The sequence below is a fragment of the Artemia sp. Qi Xiang Cuo genome, chromosome 4 (assembly GCF_049724085.1).
Source record: "Artemia sp. Qi Xiang Cuo chromosome 4, ASM4972408v1, whole genome shotgun sequence".
Lineage (NCBI taxonomy): Eukaryota > Metazoa > Arthropoda > Branchiopoda > Anostraca > Artemiidae > Artemia > Artemia sp. Qi Xiang Cuo.
Window position 1 is genome coordinate 40,659,433 of NC_142797.1, and position 20,430 is coordinate 40,679,862.

A 20,430-nucleotide genomic window follows, 5' to 3' on the forward strand; every position below is an offset into this window, starting at 1 on the left:
TGGATTGGTTCCATATGCTCTCTCCCCCTCATCAACTGAAGAAACAAGTCATGAGCCATATGAACTCATTGACGCACCTATGGAGTTTCATGACATTCAGGACATTGAAATATTTTTTTTTTATTCCAATATTCACGACGCCAGGTACTTCAAAGTATCTGATATGCTGCTATTCATTTACCTCTTTCAGTGGCCTCGAGGTTTTAAATGTCTATTGAACCTTATTTTGAAGGTGTCAACAGAGGGATTTGCAGGGATAATTTTGCCCAGGAAGATCGTTCCAGATAGAAGTGCAACGCCGGATGAAGTTGTTTCTCAAGTACTTGGTTTTCGGCGTATCCTCCTTTAGATAATTGGACCGAGCTGTGTGCCTTTGTGTCTGCCTTGTCTGCTGGAAAAAGGGGGGCACAATTTGAGAGAGCTCGTCTGAGGGAGGCGAATTCATGTACTTGTAGAAAACAGCCATCGACGCTACATCAAACCTTTCATTTTGAGGCTGGAGCAATTCTTGTGTAGAGGCACAGCCCACCCTATTTGATCTATTCTGAATCTTCTGAAGTGGTGCCAACAGTGTTTTCGGAGCACCAGCAAATAGCGGGCATCCATATTCAGCTATGGGTCTGATGCAAGACTTGTAGAGTGGGAGGATCGAGCTTGATGGAAGAAGTTTTTGCAGCGAAGAGTAACTCCCAGCTTTCTTGCGCAGGAGGTTTTCACCCGATCAAGGTGGCTGTTTCAAGAAAGATCGGTGGATAAATGAATCCCCAGTAGACGAAGCTCGTCGACTCTCTTTATAGCTTCATTTTTGAAGATGAAACTGAGGTGATCACGTGGCACCTTTGATTGGGTAATTAGAAGCTCCTTTGTTTTCGATGCATTGAAGTTGATCATCCATGCATCAGACAACTTTTTAATTTTCAAAAGATCCATCTGTAGGGAAAGGGAGGCTTTTGTTGGGTCTTCGTGTTTAGGGACGGCTGAGTGTGTCGTGGTATCGTCGGCAAAGTGATGCAGAGGGTTTGCGAGGTTGTCTCCCATGTCGTTTATGTAGATAAGGAAAAGCGTAGGTCCCTAGACACTGACTTGGGGTACCCCTGCTTTCACTGGGTATTTGCGGGAAATAAACCCGTCAAGAACAACCTGCAGTGAACGATCGGAAAGAAAGCTCTCAATCACTTTTAACAGACATCCACGAACACCATACATATAGAGTTTCTTTAGCACGCCACGGTGCCATACTCTGTCAAAAGCTTTCGCAATGTCGAAGGATAGTAGCCTGATGTCGTATCCCATTGCCAGTAGATCTATCCAGTCCTGATACTGGGCCACTAGGCAGTCTAAAGTTGAGGGTTTCCGGCGGAATCCATATTGGCGATCGCCTGGAAGGTCATTTGATTCCAGGTACTGAGGAAGTGTTTTATTGGAGACGCTCTCATAGACTTTGCCATCACAGGAGAGAAGGCTAATAGACCTGTAGGAACCCACTCTCGTTGGATCGCCTTCTGGCTTTAGAGTAGGTATAACATGGGCGGACTTCCATGCTCGTGGGAAGGTTCCGGGGTAAAATCAAAACCGGAAAAGCAATGACAAAGGTCCAGCTAGTTCGGCACTGCAGAACTTGAGGACAACATTTGGTATGTTGTCAGAACCCGTGGTTTTGGTCACATCCAGATGTTGTAGAATGCGAAGGATTTTGGGAGCAGATAAATTCACGTATTCCAGGACAGTGTCGGTTCGGTCGGAGAGTTTTGACACTTCTCTACCGTCATCGTCTAAAACAAAAGCCTCCTAAAACAAAAGCTACCGTCATAGACAAAAGCCTTAGCAAGAGCTTCAGCCTTTGCCTGTTGATCTTGTACCACTGTCCCGTTACTCTGGAGAGAAGGAATTGCGGTCCCCTCGGACGACAGTAAAGGCTCCTTGACAATTTTCCACCAACTCTTTGCCGAAGCAAGTTGAAGCTTGGTGGCGAATTTCTCCTTATACTGAAGCCGGGACTACCGAATCGCTCGAACTGCATCTTTGTGCGCATTTATGAATGAAATTCTGTCCTCTTTGCTCTTCGAAATTAGCCATCGCTTGTGTGCCTTTTGCTTTTCATGGATTGTCTTCTTACACTTGGCGTTGAACCAAGGTTTGTCCCTACTGGACACCTGGATCCGCTTTGAAGGGATTTGCTTTTCGACAGAGTCAACTATGGCCTGCTGGTACTTATCTGCAGCTATCTCTGGGCCTTCCAGGAGGAAGGCTCTCCACTGCTGAGAAAAAAGAGTGTTTCTCAAACCGTCCCAATCACCCCTTTTGTAGAGCCAGATTGTTCGTTCATGCTTTACTGGAGGCGGATTGCGTAGGTTTCCACGTTCAACGAGGGCAACGTGGTCACTGGTGAAAGCATGAGCGTCTACCTTAAAGGAGTCAGGGTGACCTGCAAGGAAGAGTTCAAAACGAAAGGATCGGTTTAGGCTTTGATACGTTTCGAAATTGACAAGTTGTTCCAGCCGGTAAAAGAGAGATAGATCATACAAGTCCTACCCTTCCCTATCAGTATTTTTGCTGCGAAGCCACACGCTATGATAGACGCTGAAGTCTACATGAAGGATAATGGCAGACTTAGCATACTTGCCCCGAATATATCCAAGGGAGGTTTCAAGGTAGCTGGTAATCTGGTAAGTTTGATGGTTATAGACGGTACCAACAATCACGGATTTATTTGGGAAGGTCACCCTGACCCACAGAGCTTCTTCGCCTGCTGAATCTTGTATGTTCAGGCATGAATAAGGTATATGGCTCTGTATATAAACAGCGACACCTCCTCCTCAGTATTTAGCGCCGTCAGTACGCTCTCGATCCCGCCTGAGGAGCGTGTATCCCTGTATGGCAACCTCACTGCTCTGGATTTCTTAGTTTAGATTGGTCTCAGTAATGCACATGATAGATGGCTTGACCGAGTTCACTAAATGTCGGAACTGGTCAAACTTAGATCTGAGACCTCGTACATTGCAGTGGGCTACCGTAAACAGGTCTGTTTGGATGGTCGGTCGACATGCTACAGGTCGTTGTCAAAATGGCTGTTTTGTCTCAGGCTTTTTGTTGTTAATCATAACCAGGTAAAAGAAGCTTTGCCGGGTGGTTAGCCCAACAAAGCCCATAAATCCATTGTCATGCATCATTAGACGGGGAGCGGTGCCACCTGCCACACACCTCATTACCGAATCTTCAACATGGAGGTGGTACCCCATAATGGGTTAGGATTCGGCACTAGTGCCTCCCACCCAAATATCAGCTATCGATGATAATGAATGGCTTGGTATTGTTAACTTTGATAAAAAACCTTCTGATATTGACAATTTATTAAGTAATTATTTCAATGCAGATAATAGCACAGTTGAGCAAGGCAATGTAGCTAGTTCAGAGGGTGACTTACCATGGTTAAGTCCGAATACATTACACATTTTAGATGATTTTACCAAACAATTTACTGAGAACCCTCCCCCCACTGATTGAATAGACATAGTTCTTCAATTGTTTTAAAAATATTTTATTTGAAGGAGGGAAAAAGCGAGGTGTATGACCATTTTGTACACATCGATATGTTGGTATTGCACTCTTATTTGGAAAACTATGAGAAAGTTTTTATGCAGTGGATAGAAAACATTATCACGCATCTCGAAAATTATAATGAAAATGGTAGTGGTTCCGTAGTTTTATTTATTGAAAATTTAAGTGTAAATATATGTAAGTGTAAATTTAAGTGTAAATTTAAGTGTAATTTAAAAAAGATTTTATTTTAAGAGGGGGGGGAGCTGGTGGGAAAGGGTCTATAGGTTTAAAATATATTCCCGATTTAGAAGGATGCAAGGGCGTTCAACGAATCTGTTTCGAAACAGGCCAAAAATGTTTCATGTACGCTTTCCTCATATCAGCTTTCGAACCTCTAACAAGTGACGCTTTAAATAAAAATTTAGAATACTGGGCTGTACATGGGAAAGAGGGATTTGATTTTACCCCTTTAGATTTCTCTTGTTTAGAGGGAAATTTCCAGTAACGCTCAGGTCGCTTGATATTTTCGAACGGGCCAATGCTCATTTAAATATCGGAGTTACTGTACTCCAATATTAAACAGAATTTGAAGGTGTCTGTCCCAATTTCGTAGTGATTTAAAGCTACAAAATCACATGAAACATTGTAGGCGTCACGGCTATCAAACAGTTTCGGGTGATAGGGCCATTTTGAGCTTAAAAAACATAGAGAATACGCTCCTGCAAAGCAATAAAATAAGTTTGGATTGTGAAGCTGGGCTGGTGGATGTGAACGACCTACAATTTCCGAATCGAATCAAAGAAAATCAAGCTATTGTGGTTTCCGTGAACCGTAAGAACCGTGTTCGGTTCTATGCTCATGAATGTTGTAAAATTATGGTTGCCTATAATTCTTGCACATTCTTGGGGGCATGTTATGACGTCACAACGTAATCTGTTTCGTACGCATTCAAACATATTGCCAAAAGCCGAATTTAAAATAAGCTTGTATATATCTTTTTCAACTTTACTTTTTGCCATTGAGCCTTTACCAACAAAGGTGTCGATAAACATCATTAAGTATGGTTTCTGATTGAATTGTAGGGCCCTGTGTATTTTTTTGACCCTGAAACCATTGTTCACCATCCATCGCAAAAGCACGTGGTGAACAATAGTATTTTATTTCGGGTCTAGATCTGCAATCAGTTTCTGCTTGGAGGGGGTCCATTGCATGCCCATATCATCGGCCAAAGACCGATTGTATGGGCTCAATGATTCCTTGGTCACTGGTCTATTGACACACGGAAATACAAAATCTTTGACAGAATCGTGAAGTTCCAATGGTATGTGCCTGTCAATTTCCCCCTCCCTCCCTGTGCATACGAGCCAAAGCCGGTAAAATAAATTTTAAATCATGATTTAAATTGTGAATGAAAACCAGTATAAAAAACTGCTGGCTGACATTCACATTAAAAGATTGATGTGCTACACCACGAAATTTACTACCCCCTGACGATATTTCCTGCCACAAGCTATTATGATCTCTGATTTTTCTCTTTCCCCCTCTTTTACCCCTAGTCCCTTTCCCCTTAGTCCCCTCTTCAAATACCCCTTACACACCCAGCATATTTTTTGATTTTTAATCGCCAGACGATTCTCTGCGGACAACAAAATCGGGTAGTGAGTATTTCACAAACGGGAAATAGCTCCATTTGCAGTGACAATTAATTTAGTTAATGCCTTGATCATGCACTCATTCTCATCCAATGTTTCGAGTATCTCTAACAATTGCACTGTGTTAGAGTTGTCTCTCTGTGCTTGGTCATAGGAAACCGCAATAGCTTGATATTCTTTGATTCGATTCTGAAATTGGGGGTCGTTCACATCCACTAGCCTAGCTTCACAATCCAAACTTATTCTATTGCTTTGCAGGAGCTTATTCTGGAACTTTTTAAATCTCAAAATGGCCCTGTCACCCGAAACTGTTTCCACTGATTTATATCCGTGATGCCTACAATGCTTCATGTGATTTTGTAGCTTTAAATCACTACGAAATTAGGACAGACATGTTTGACTGTAGAAACGTACCCCTAGGTCCTTACCTTCTCCCAGATTTCTACTGATATCCGTAATAGGATTAAAATGGCCAATAGCATTGGGATCTCTAGGTGGTGTATACAACAACCAAACCCAGTGCTTCACCAATTCAATCGACCGGCCCCTTACTGTGAATATCACCCCCTTTTTATGAGAACGAATACCCCCTTCAAATTCTGTTTCATATTGGAGTACAGTAACGCCGATATTTAAATGAGCATTGGCCCTTTCAAAAATATCAATCAACCTGACCGTTACGGGAAATCTTCCCTATAAACAAGATAAATCTACAGGGGGAAAATCAGATCCCTCTTTCCCATGTACAGCCCAGTATTCCAAAGTTTTCTTTGAAGCGTCACGTGTTAAAGGTTCGAAAGCTGATATGAGGAAAGTGTACATTAGATATTTTTGGCCTGTTTCAAAACAGATTCATTGAACGCCCTTGCATCCTTCTAAATCGGGATTATATTTTAAAACTATAGACCCTGGCCCACCAGCCCCCTCCCCTCTTAAAATAAAATCTTTTTAAAATTTATATATATATTTACACTTAAATTTTCAATAAATAAAACTACGGAACCACTACCATTTTCATTATAATTTTCGAGATGGGTGATAATGTTGTCTATCCACTGCATAAAAACTGTCTCATAATTCTCCAAATGAGAGTGCAACACCAACATCTCGGTGTGTACATAGTGATCGTACACCTCGCTTTGTCCTTCATTCAGATAAAATATTTTTTAAACAATTGAATCCTTAATAGAGTCCCTACCCCCCACGCCTGAATCTGGTTTTCTAAAAATGCACGAATTTTTTCTACAGATTCATGAACGATATCTATAGAGTCGGTTATAAAATACCGCCCCCCCCTAAGCGAATTAAACGGATCCCCAAAGGTTGCAGTATAAACGACTATTGTATTCATTTTCGAATTTGTTTGATGAAATTCTGGTAGTGTTGTGAATTGTATATCCTTACTCTCCCCCTCTTGTATATCATCACCCCCTCCACCACTTTGTACAATAATATGGCTGTGAGAATCCATCGAAGTCATTTCATTTTCAATAAAATTTGATTGAATAGGAAGTATGTCTTTTAAATCAGTGGGGGGTTCTCAGTTAATTCTTTGGTAAAATCATCTAAAATTTGTAATGTATTCAGACTCAACCGTGGTTAGTCACCCTCTGAACTAATTACAATGCCTTGCTCAACTGTGCTATTATCTACATTGAAATAATTACTTCATAAATTGTCAATATCAGAAGGTATTTCATCAAAGTTAACAATATTACGCCATTCATTATCATCGATAGCTGATATTTCAATGTCCTGAATGTCATGAAACTCTATAGGCGCGTCAATGAGTTCATATAGCTCATGACTTGTTTCTTTAGTTGATGAGGGGGAGAGAGCATATGGAACCAATCCAGTCTATAAAAGAAAATAGCTTATTTTCAAAGTGTCTAAATCACCCTATTTTTAAAATTGGATTATTATTTACATATTATTAAAAAACACGCTTAGCAATAGCACTATCTGTGCACACATAGTGTCATTTGGTTAATTCACTAGCTTTGTAATCATGTCAATTTCAAAACTGACATGTTTTATTTATTTCTATATCAATAACAATAGTGAAACTATTTTTCAGTTAAAAAATTGAATTTTAATACTCATAAATTTGCTATATTCACTATACTATCTCAGCGAATTATCGAGTAGACAGAAAAATAAGCAGCGCTTGTGCCGCTCACACACACATACACACAATAAAATAGTGAAAATCATGACATCGCTATTGAATTTGCAATATTCATTATACTATCTAAGCGAATTATCTAGTACACAGAAAAATAAGCAGTGCTTGCGCTGTCTATAATGAAAATGACTTTCTTGTTTCATCTGAATATACTCAAAATGGAAAAAATACGATCTGAAACTATTTATCATAATCAACATCTGCCCCCTCTTGGAATTCATATAATTTATTCTAGACGCTATGGTGGGAGTAAAAAGTATCTTTTTCAACGAAACCATTTCTATCCTAATTCACGAGAATTTAGCAGGTCATATGCGTGCATTTGACAGGATTCGATAATTAAACATCTCAAAAGGAGAGGGTTATATTTCCTTTGGGAGAAAAAATCTTTAGCGGAAATAAAAATATACAAACTTACATTTAGATTTTCAGCTTGCATGTTGAGGGCTGTAGGGAGCACAATCTCGCCTTGCATTGGTCGTGAAGGGCCCGGAAATGCTTGATAGAGGGCGACCTCATAATCTTGTGCAGCAGTGACGTTATGAGCAACTATCCACTCTCTCTTTAATTTTCTACCAGGCTGCATTGGAGCCTTCGCGGATGGGACTTGGACAGGCAGAGCTGGTCTGGAAGGAGCTGAAGGTATTGGCCAGCGGCAGTACTGCACAACTGACGCCCTCACAGGGGTTTTATCTTTAACCCTAGCCCTCTTTGATGGAGGGGGCATTTGTCAAAATTGCCCTTAAAAAGATGAAAAAATTTAGTATAAAATGACGATTCCCCTTTTACAGAATAAAAATTAGTACCCTCTTCTACAAAGGAAAAACTGAATTTATTGTAAGGCATAATTATGTCTAGAAAGCATCTGCCATTGCCCAAAGAAGCCCCTCCCCGCATTTTCAGCAAAGCAAAAGTAAAATTTGTGAGAAATACACCGCGAGAGTCAGTAGCTCTGTGGTAGAAATGCTCCTTTTTTACCATATAGAAAAAAAAATTAAATGCACTCCATGCAAGAAATAAACCTGTCAAAAAGTAGTCATGTGGTATAAATAACTGTTCCTATTTTTACCATTTAGAAAAAATTTAATTACATGCCTAGAGACGCAACGCATATATTTGCACATTATTCCTCTATGGGTTAAAAGATGTATTAATTTAGATCATTTAAAAGTACCAGCGCTTCAATAAACCTTCTCATGGCAGGTATGTATCTTTTTCTTAGCCCCCCTCCCCCCCCCCCATATAAACACTGAGTACTCAAAATGGAAGCAATTGAATTTAGTATATGAACCTATTTATCATAAGCAACACCTGACCTCCCCCTTGCAATTCATAAGATTTACTCTAGACAATTTGACTGAAAAAAGCCTTTTTGTTTAGTATGGTAATGCTTAAGCGTAAATTTATAAGATTTAGCAGATCGGATGCGCATTTGACGGGATGCATTAATTAAGGTTGTAACCTGTTTACCGAACTGATAAAGTCAGGTTGATCTATTAGCGGCTTAACGTCATAGGGGATCGGCATATTAATACCTAAGAGTTGACGGATGTTAGTTTACCCTTTTAGCTAGAATATAGAAAGCATAAAAATTGCATATATTTGTCGAAAAGGGAGTTTTTCCAATGAAAGAATTAAAATCGTTAACGGTGGGAGGTTTACACGGTAGAAAAGATTGTATTTTACACTTTCCAACGACTATAAATATAGTGTAGTGGAGTTTTTTTTGGGGGACGGGGTATACCCTGAATTTGAATATGTTGGAGAGGGACTACAAAAATTACTTTATTTGGAAAAACCGAAGAAAATTTACTAAACAGAACTCACATTATAAATCTGTGCAGCTGAAACTTCCAAGTCAACAATATTTGATGTTTTCTCCATAATGTCTTGAGACGGTATGATACTTTAACCTTAATGCATGTTCATTATAAACAAAATCTCACGGCTGAATTGCGATGTAAGAGAAATCTTACGTAAGTCCATTGACCTAGGAAGAGACACGTAATCCTGTACCGTTAGACTCGATTATCCAGCAATCGTTTTTGAATTTATGTCTACATCCAAGAAACAACAAGCAAATTGATCAACACTCATAACATAATTCCCCTCATGTTAGATTATAATTACCCGTCAATTATGCAATCAATTTCCCAGAAATCTAGTCTGATGCTCTCCCCTTCGTAGATCAATAACATTGTCCCGTCAGTTGATTTTTCATGTAATTTTTAGTAAAATCCAAGCACACTTATGATTGCTTATGCGCGTTTACTGTTTATAACGTATTGAGTAATGTTTTTGAATTTACCAAGAAACGTGTTTGTTAAATAGTTACTTTTCTTCCCTACCGATTAAATAGTGCGCATGTGTATTTTCCCCACAGTATTTCCAAGCTCCCTGATTGGTCAAGAAAGAACACTTTTACCAAGGACATTAAATCTCTTCCTGACTTTTTTACCAAGGACATTAAATCTCGTTCAGGCTTTTTACCAAGGACATTAAATCTCGCTCTGTGGTGGCACTGTCCTCTCTACTCTCCCCCGTAACCCCCTCCTCCTACCCTCCGCCCCACCGGAAAAAAATCTCTCCTAAAACGTCTGTATACTTCCCATTAACCAATACTATATGCAAACAATGGGCAAAGTTAATACATTGCAGCCCTTCCCCCAGGAACTGTGGGGGATTAAGTCATCCTCAAAGACCTATTTATTAGATCTTCGGCTATGTTGAACAAAATGGCCATCTCAAAATTTGGATTGGGTGACTTCGGGAAAAAAATGAGCGTGGGAGGGAGCCAAGTCGCCCTCCAATTTTTTTGGTCACTTAAAAAGGGCACTAGAACTTTTAATTTCCGTTCAGATGAGCCCTCTCACGATATTCTAGGACTACTGGATCGATACCGTCACCCCCTGGGGAAATAAAAAAAACACAAAAAAACAAATAAACACGCATCCGTGATCTTTCTTCTGGCCAAAAATACAAAATTCCACATTTTTGCAGATAGGAGCTTGAAACTTCTATAGTTGGGTTTTATGATACGCTGAATCTGATGGCGTAATTTTCATTAAAGTTCTATGACTTTCAGGGGGTGTTTCCTCCTTTTTCTAAAAGACGGTAATGTTTCTGAGGCGCGTAACCTTTTATGGGTAAAACTAAACTCGGTGGAACTTGTAAATTTTAAATCAGCATAAAAGTCTGATTCTATTGATGTATCTATTGGTATCAAAATGGCAGTTTTTAGAGTTTTGGTTACTCTTGAGCCGGGTCGCTCCTTACTTACAGTTCGTTGCCACGAACTGTTTGATAACAAAAAATCAGACTTTTGCGTAAAAATCGAGGCATTGAGGTTAGGGCGATCCCCCTCATATACGCAATAATTTCTGTTTTTTTTAGTGTTAATGTTGCTCCCTACTTTCAGTTAATTTTTTTATTTAATTTTTAGTAAAAGCCAAGCACACTTATGACTGATTATGCGTGTTTATTGTTTATAACGTATTGAGTAATGTTTTTGAATTTACCAAGAAGCGTGTTTGTTAAATAGTTACTTTTCTTCCCCACCGAATAAATAGCACCTACTTCAATAGCACCCCCTCTTGCCCACCCCCGAATAATAATATTTTAGCTACGCCCCTGTCAGTAATTGAATTACCCTTGGATCCCATTGATGCAATTTTTTCTTAAAGCAAAACGGCTCACGGATAGCTGATACAGGACAATCGCAAAACTAATCACACCGAAACGGTTCACTGCAGCCGTTGAAGCGCAAAAACTTTTATGAAACATTTGAACAACAAATACATAAGAATAGGCTAAATCAAGTTCTAGAAGCTGAACAAAATATTCAAAGGGCTAACTTTTATTAGCCTAGGCTAGCTATGCCTAATCAAAAATAATATTCTTATCTTGTGTTCTTTTTCCTGGAAATATCTCCCCAGGCGCTGAGGATTAGAATTTTGGATTAAAAGGGCATGACCCTCATGTTCTTTCTCAAAAATTAATGGAGAACTTCTGACAAAAATGATTACTTTCTAAGTTACTTGTAATTTGTGATTCTAAAAAGCTTTTAATTCAGAATAACGGATGCAATTTTCAACGGTCCAGTAGAAATGTTTCAACGCATCGGCTTCACCGTTGTGACACATAAAGTTGCATCAAAAAACGGAGTAGATTTGTTGGTTCACGCAAAAATGGCTGTTTTTGCATGAAATTACATCAGTGGGAACCCAGGGTTAAACAAAAAATGAACAGAAATTAGAACAAATTACCAAGTCCAACTCAAAACAAGCAGAAACTACCGCAAAGAGGCGTACGCTAACGACCCCTTTGCTTTCTAAAGACCAGAACATAATTTGCACTTTACTGAAAACAACTCTTATTTTGAGCTTTGTTTCTATATCTCATAACGTCGAAAAATAAATAAAAAAGAATCACCATCATAGCAATGATTACTGAAAAAACAAATGAGCATGACATGACAGTTTAATGTAAGCTATATATTGATATTCATTGCTGAAATTTTTAATGAGATTGGATTGATTTAAGTTAAAAAAGAGAAAATGTTTGAAATGTATTTTGTTTTCAGTACATTGCAAATTAGGTTCAGGTATTTAGAAGGGAGGGGGAACGTCATCCCTAATACTCTTCGTTTCTGCTCGTTTTGAGTTTAACTTGGTTTTTTTTATTGTAATCTCTGTTCGTTCTAGGTTGTATTTCTTCATTATAGTTAATTCATGATATTTTTAAGCTTGAAAAATTATTTGACTGTATTTCTGCTCATATCTGGTTTGATGTAGTTCTTTACTCCTATTCGAAAAATACCGTTTGTGGAAAACAGTCGTTAAAATTAATTTCTGTTCGTTTTTAATGAAGAGAATTTTCTGACCTTTTTCATTAGCTAAGAAAAGAATATTTTAAATAGTTTTTGTTTTCTCTATAAGAATCCAGATTTTGGTTTACTGTTTTTATTAGTCCCCGAAGCTGCGCCACGCCGACATGACGGCGGCAAATGTGTGATTTAGTATCGGCGGCGGCGCGCCGATTTTTCTGATTAAAAATAATAATAAAAATTCCACTTCACCAAGCACGTTCAACCTCAACTTGATTTTAGTAAGGATTTTTAAATGGTTGGCTAAAAACATACAAGAATAATATGACAAAACAGGAATTTGTTGGACCGTGCGGAAAGTGTTTATGTTCACCGTAGATCAGACCAAGTAGAATTCTTATTTTTAGCCACTAGACCCAGGGAAACCTATGTTGTGTTTATGTTTAACATCGCATTGTTCCTATAAAATCCTGTGTTTAGTCATTTTCTTCTTGTTAATGATTTCGGCTAATGTGTGTTTAACTTTCAAAGTTTGAAGTTCAAACATCTCCTGTTCATCAAATACATGCGAATAGGAAGTGAAAAAAATAAATAACAACATCGAGAAAACACTGTATACAAGTCATATACCATGGCTTAACAACACCAACAATTTTAAATCAGCAGCTACATCACTTCAGTTACAATTGATGTAACAAAAGTGAGTTTGTTCACTCTGCCTGGAGCCATTGAGCATCGATAAATAAATGAAACCCAAAACGAACATAAATTATAATAAATAGCCGAGTCAACTCAAAACGAGCAGAAATTAACATAAGTTGGGCTCAAAACCCCTATGCCTTCCCACTGCCAAAACGTAATTTGCATTTTACTGAAAAAATATAAATGTTTTTACTTTTATAAATTTAATAGTTCAAATAATATTATTATTTTCATTGCTAAATATCAGTATATGTATATTAAACTGACAATGCACATTCATTTGTATTTTTTTTCAGTAAAGTGCAAATTATATTCTGGCCTTGGGAAGGTGCAGGGGTTTTCAGCACTACTCACGTTAATTTCTCCTCGTTTTGAGTTTGACTCGGTTATTTATTGTAATTTCTGTTCGTTTTTGGGTTTCATTTATCTATCGATACTGATTTGTGATAGTTTTACGCTTGGTAGATTATTTGATTTTATTATTGCTCATTTTTGTTTAATGGAGTTCTTTGGTTTTTTTGAAAAACTTGTTTTGTGGAAAAAGTTTTTTTTAATTAATTTCTGGTCGTTTTATATTGACATAGTCTTTTCAGGGAAAATTGTACTATAAATTTTTTCGTTTTATTAAGAATTTATAGTTTGGTCTGCTATTTGTATGCTGGAAAAAAATTTTCAGCAATTTTTAACAAAATAGACCCTTTTAAAAATCTGGTTACAAATAGTAGTGTTTAATTTAGTTTCATACCTCATCTAGTTGACCTGAAATGGAAAACTTGATAACATTCGCCAAAAAAAATCTGTTTACTTACTTTGATACCTTGGATACACTTATACCAGTTTGATATGGGTAAGTTTTAAGAGAAGAAGCAGCCCGGAAAGTTCGAACGTAATACCCTCATTCGTGTTTTGGACAAAGCTGAGTTGCTTTATTTAAAATTAACATCAGCAAACTGCATATTTATTTAATATTATGGCAACTATTAATTTTTAAACATAATGGCAAATGGGAGGGTGGGCGTGGGACGGGGATTAGTTTCCCTCCAATCACTATCGACTGTTAAAAAGGACATCAGCCCTTTCTATTTTTAATCGAATGAGCCCTTTTCGAAGTTCCTACGACAACTTCTTCGATACGAAGTGCCCTGGTCTAAACAGCAACAACAACAACAAAAATGATACATTATACCCACATCGATCTTTACTATAAAAATGTCAATCCTTCCAATCACTTTCAATTGTTAAAAAGGGAACTAAACATTTCAATTTCCATTCGAATGATCCCTTTTTGGGTTTCTACGACATCGTTTTCTATAAACACCTTATATGCCCCTAGGGTATAAATTACAACCCCTATCCTAAGGGCTGTGAGGGTGGTTGTCATCCTCTAAGACCTAATTTCCAGAACTTTCAACTACGTTAAACAAAATGGCTATCTCAAAATTTTGATTGGATGTGTTTTGGGAAATGGTGGGCGTGGAAGCGGTGTTAGTTGCCTTCCAGTCACTTCCGACTATTAAAAAGGGCGCAAGCCACTCCAATTTCTAATTGAATGAGCCCTTTTCGAAGTTTCTACGACAACTTCTTCGATACGAAGTGCCCTGGTCTAAAGGAAAAAAATAATCCTCCGGCGCACCGGAGGGGGGCATTCCTGTCGACTTTTTGAGGGTGTTTCCCCAGTTTTCGATAATCAGGAAATTTTCTCAAGCTCTTTTCTCAAGTCCATAGCTTTTGACTGACAACACTAACATCAAAATTTAAACGGTAAGAAACCCCGTGCGTGTGTCGTCTCTTTGTGTGTTTCGTATCTGTGTGTGTGTGTGTGTGTCGTGTCTTTGAGGGTGTGTTGTATCTGTGTGTGTGTTGTCTCTCTGTGTGTGTGTGTCGTCTCTCTATGCGTCTCGTCTCTGTGTGTTTGTCGCTCTCTCTGTGTGTGTGTGTGTGTGTGTGTGTCGTCTCTATGTGTAAGTCGTCACTTTGAGTATGTCGTCTCTGTGTGTGTGTCGTCTCTGTGTGTGTGTTTCGTATCTCTGTGTGTGTGTGTGTTCTCTCTGTGTGCGTGTTGTCTTGAGTGTCCTTACTAAAAAAAAACTACTGTATTAAAAAAAAAATTAAATTGATCATACGACCTAAATTATTTCATCAGATACGCCATGTCTCGTCTCTCTCTGTGTGTGTTGACTCTGTGTGTGTGTGTATCGTCTCTGCGCACGTGTTGTCTCTGTGTGTCGTTTTATGTGTTTGTCCTCTCTGTGTGTGATTCGTCTCTTTGTGACTGTCGTCTCTGTGTGTTTGTCCTCTCTGTGTGTGAGTGTACTCTGTGTGTGTGTGTCGTCTCTATGAATGTGTCGTCTCTGTGTGGGTTTCGTCTCTGTGTGTTTGTTGTGTCTGTGTGTTTGTCGTCTCTGTGTGAGTGTCGTCTCTATTTGTGTTGTCGTCTCTGTGTGTGTGTCGTCTCTGTGTCGGTGTTGTCTCTATGTGTGTGTCGTCTCTGTGTGTGTGTGTGTGTGCGTGTGTCGTCTCTGTGTGTGTATCGTCTCTATGTGTAAGTCGTCACTTTGAATGTGTCGTCTCTGTGTGTGTGTCGTCTCTGTGTGTGTGTGTGGCGTCTCTGTGTGGATGTTGTCTCTGTGTGTGTGTTGTCTCTATGTGTGTGTCGTCTCTATGTATGTTTCGTATCTGTGTGTGTGTGACGTCCCTTTGTGTGTGTCGTCTCTATGTGTGTTTGTAATTTCTGTGTGTGTGTCTCATCTCTCTGTGTGTGCTGACTCTGTGTGTGTGTATCGTCTCTGTGCACGTGTCGTCTCTATGTGTCGTTTCTGTGTGTTTGTCCTCTCTGGGTGTGATTCTTCTCTTTGTGTCTGTCGTCTCTGTGTGTTTGTCGTCTCTGTGTGTGAGTGGACTCTGTGTGTGTGTGTCGTCTTTGTGGATGTGTTGTCTCTGTGGGTGTTTCGTTTCTGTGGGTCTGTCATCACTATGTCTGTGTTATCTCTATGTGTGTGTCATCTCTGTGTGTGTGTGGGTAGTGTCTGTGTGTTTGTCCTCTCTGTCAGTGTGGCGTCTCTTTGTGTGTTTCGTATCTGTGCGTGTGTTGTCTCTGTGTGTTTGTCGTCTCTGTGTGCGTGTCGTCTCTCTATGTGTGTCGTCTCTGTGTGTTTGTCTTCTCTGTGTTCGTGTTGTTTCTATGTGTAAGTCGTCACTTTGAGTGTGTCGTCTCTCTATGTTTGTCGTCTCTGTGTGTTTGTCGTCTGTGTGTGTGTGTCGTCTCTATGTGTAAGTCGTCACTTTGAGTGTGTCGTCTCTGTGTGTGTTTGTCGTCTCTGTGTTGATTTGTTCTCTTTGTGTGTGTTGTCAATGTATGTGTCGTCTCTTTGTTTGTTTTGTATCTGTGTGTGTGTGACGTCTCTTTGTGTGTGTCGTCTCTATGTGTGTTTGTCATTTCTGTGTGTGTGTCTCGTCTCTCTGTGTGTGTTGACTCTGTGTGTGTCTGTATCGTCTCTGTGTATGGGTTGTCTCTCTGTGTCGTTTCTGTGTGTTTGTCCTCTCTGTGTGTGATTCGTCTCTTTGTGTCTGTCGTCTCTGTGTGTTTTTATAATTTTTGGGTGACCTGCCGGAGACTCTGGGCGGGTGGGCACCCCCAAATATTGTCCCAAATTCCTCTTTCAAGTTAACACTTGTTTAGGCATGCCCAGCGTCTCCAATCACTTTCCCAATAGCATCTATTCATTGTCTCAGCTCAGTTTAGAAAATTTGAGCCAATTTCCACTTTTTCAAATTTAGGGTCACTTGCCTGAGACTCTGGGCAGGTGAGGTGGGCACCTCCAAAAATTTATCCCAACTTCCACTCTCGCCTTAGAACTTATTCACGGATACCTAAAACCGCCAACGGTTAGACTGTTGCCCTAGCGGTAACCATGCCATGCTCTACACACACATACCAACAATATATTTTTGTTTTTTGTTTTCCATTTTCTTAATGAGGTCCCAATCGAGCTCATGTCCATCGCTTAGCATTCAGACCTTGACAAATAAAGCCCAGATAGTCGGACCCCAACGCTCCAATCTGAACACTGACTAAGACCCCAATTCTGAGCTAGTGCATTTCCGCCATTCAGGCTGGTGGACTAAGACCCCAATTCTGAGCTAGTGAATTTTCACCATTCAGGCTGGTGGACTAAGACCCCAATTCTGAGCTAGTGAATTTCCACCATTCAGGCTGGTGAACTGAGACCCCAATACTGAGCTAGTGGATTTCCACCATTCAGGCTGGTGGACTAAGACCCCAATACTGAGCTAGTGGATTTCCACCATTCAGGCTGGTGGACTGGGACCCAAAAACATCGATTCTCAAGGTAAAAGTTTGAATCAAACACTTTTAGGATATCGAGTTTCCTTACTGAAAAAAACTACTGAATTAAGTCTCTTTGTGTGTTTCGTATCTGTGTGTGTGTGTGTGTGTGTTTGTCGTCTCTTTGTGTGTGTGTTGTCTCTGTGTGTTTGTCGTCTCTCTGTGTGTGTGTGTCGTCTCTCTATGTGTCTTGTCTCTGTGTGTTTGTCGTCTCTGTGTTTGTGTGTGTGTGTGTCGTCTCTCTGTGTAAGTCGTCACTTTGAGTTTGTCGTCTCTGTGTGTGTGTGTCGTCTCTGTGTGTGTTTCGTATCTGTGTGTGTGTGTGTTCTCTCTGTGTGCGTGTTGTCTTGAGTGTCCTTACTAAAAAAAACTACTGTATTAAAAAAAAAAAATTAAATTGATCATACGACCTAAATTATTTCATCAGATACGCCATGTATTGTCTCTCTGTGTGTGTTGACTCTGTGTGTGTTTATCCTCTCTGTGCATGTGTCGTCTCTATGTGTCGTTTCTGTGTGTTTGTCCTCTCTGTGTGTGATTCGTCTCTTTGTGTCTGTCGTCTCTGTGTTTTTTTAAATTTTTGGGTCACATACCGGAGACTCTGGGTGCTGGGCGCCCCCAAATATTGTCCCAAAGTACTCTCTCAATTTAGCACTAGTTCACGGATGCCTAGCGTCTCCAATCACTTTCCCAATAGTATCTATTCATTGTCTCAGCTCAGTTTAGAAAATCTGAGCCAATTTCGACTTTTTCAAATTCAGGGTCACTTGCCTGAGACTCTGGGCAGATGAGGTGGGCACCTCCAAAGATTTGTTCCATCTTCCACTCTAGCCTTAGAACTTATTCACGGATACCTAAAACCGTCAACGGTTAGACTGTTGCCCTAGCGGTAACCATGCCATGCTCTACACACATACCAACAATATATTTTTGTTTTTTCTTTTCCATTTTGACAATTAGGTCCCAATCAAGCTCTAGTCCACCGCTTAGCATTCAGACCTTGACGTATAAGGCCCCAGATAGTTGGACCCCAACGCTCCAATCTGGACACTGAATAAGACCCCGATTCTGAGCTAGTGAATTTCCACCATTCAGGCTGGTGGACTAAGACCCTAATTCTGAGCTAGTGAATTTCCACCATTCAGGCTGGTGGAATAAGACCCCAATTCTGAGCTAGTGAATTTTCACCATTCAGGCTGGTGGACTGAGACCCCAATACTGAGCTAGTGGATTTCTACCATTCAGGCTGGTGGACTAGGACCCCAATACTGAGCTAGTGGATTTCTACCATTCAGGCTGGTAGACTGGGACCCAACAACATCGATTTTCAAGGTAAAAGTTTGAATCAAACACTTTTAGGATATCGAGTGTCCTTACTGAAAAAAAACTACTGAATTAAAAAAAAAATAAATTGATCATACGACTTAAATTATTTCATCAGATACGCCAGCACTCATAAACGATCCTTTTTGAAATTCTGCTAACAACATAGATGCTCAAGGTAAAAGTTTGAATCAAACACTTTTAGGATATCGAGTGTCCTTACTGAAAAACTACTGAATTTAAAAATAAAAGACAGTGATCAAAGAACCTAAGTTATTTCATCATACACTCCATCAGCAATAAGCGATCCTTTTTTTGAAATTCTGCTAACAGCAAATATAATCAAGGTAAAAGTTTGAATAAAACAATCATAGGATATCGAGTGTCCTTACTGAAAAACTACTGAATTAAAAAATAAATTAAATTGATCATACGACCTAAATTATTTCATCAGATACGCCAGCACTTATAACCGATCCTTTTTTGAAATTTTGATAACAACATCGATGCTCAAGGTAAAAGTTTGAATCAAAAACTTTTAGGCTATCGAGTGTCCTTAATGAAAAAAACTACTGAATTAAAAAATAAATTAAATTGATCATACGAACTAAATTATTTCATCAGATACGCCAGTCCTCATAAACGATCCTTTTTGAAATTCTGCTGAAAACTTCGATGCTCAAGGTAAAAGTTTTAATCAGACACTTTTAGGATATCGAGTGTCCTGACTAAAAAACTATTGAATTTAAAAAATAAATTAAATTGATCATACGACCTAAATTATTTCATCAGATACCCCCTCCAAAATACCTAGTTCTTTATGTTAGAGTTTGACTTTTCATTCCCAATTAAATTAAAAAATAAGCATTTTCAACTAGAAATAAGGAGCATCGTTAAAAACTAAGATGAATGGAAATTATCTTCGATTCTGAGCATTTTTGTTTCCCCTCCAAAATTGACCCCCCCTGCCCTCAGAAATGGGGGAACGAAGGGCCTCTGAGCCTTGTACTTGAGGTAGATCCCATTGATTTTGAATTCTGAGCATTTCTGTGTTTCCATCCAAAATTGACCCTTAACGTTAAAAAATTATCCAATCACTAATTACCCCCTTTTTGCAAATGTCAATCAATGAATTCCGATTGTAAAACCGTGTTTAATCATGTTACCTAACCCACAGTACAGCAATTTGATATGCGTAGCCTACTGCCAGGAACCAGTGTGGGGATCCTTGCTCGTAATCGCTAATCACCTTAACCCTTTTATCCATCGTCAAGTACATGCTCCAAAAATATTTTATTCAGAGATTTCACGTAAAAAAATTATCCAATCACTAATTACCCCTGTTTTGCAAAAGTCCATCAAACACAAAGGAACGTAATCTCACTGAACACGTCAAACTGTTTCCACAGATTTCAAAAATGGAACTGTGGATAACACATGGGTGATTGAAAGCTTTTCCTAAAAAACCTGTCCTAATAACTAGTCTGGTAATCTGTCTTGGAAAGCTGCCAGGGAACGTGCCGTACGCAAATAACACAGGATGGAACATAACCTACGCAAAGTGGATGGAACATAACCTACGCAAAGTATAAGTTAACATACTACTGCCCTAGATGACAGTATTTATCTTTAAGGAACAGATTAGCCGGGATGACAGTTGAAGCCCGGAGGTCGATATCGATACGCAAAAAAGAGAGAAAAAAACCGGCGGCGTATTAGTGACGCCACCGCCGATAGAATCAGCGGCGGCGTCAGCGCTTTGAGGCAAGCTCGGCGGCGCGCCCCCGTTTTTTTTCGGCGGCGCGCCGCCGACTTTTCGGCGCGGCTTCGGGGTCTAGTTTTTATATTGGACAAAATG

At 39.4% G+C, this 20,430-nt stretch overlaps 1 protein-coding gene across 3 annotated transcripts in view; it reads left to right on the forward strand.

The window, feature by feature from the left end:
* Nucleotides 1-20,430, forward strand: part of LOC148953108 (uncharacterized) — a 270,457-nt gene that overhangs the window by 184,080 nt on the left and 65,947 nt on the right. The gene's annotated exons all lie outside the window — the stretch shown is intronic.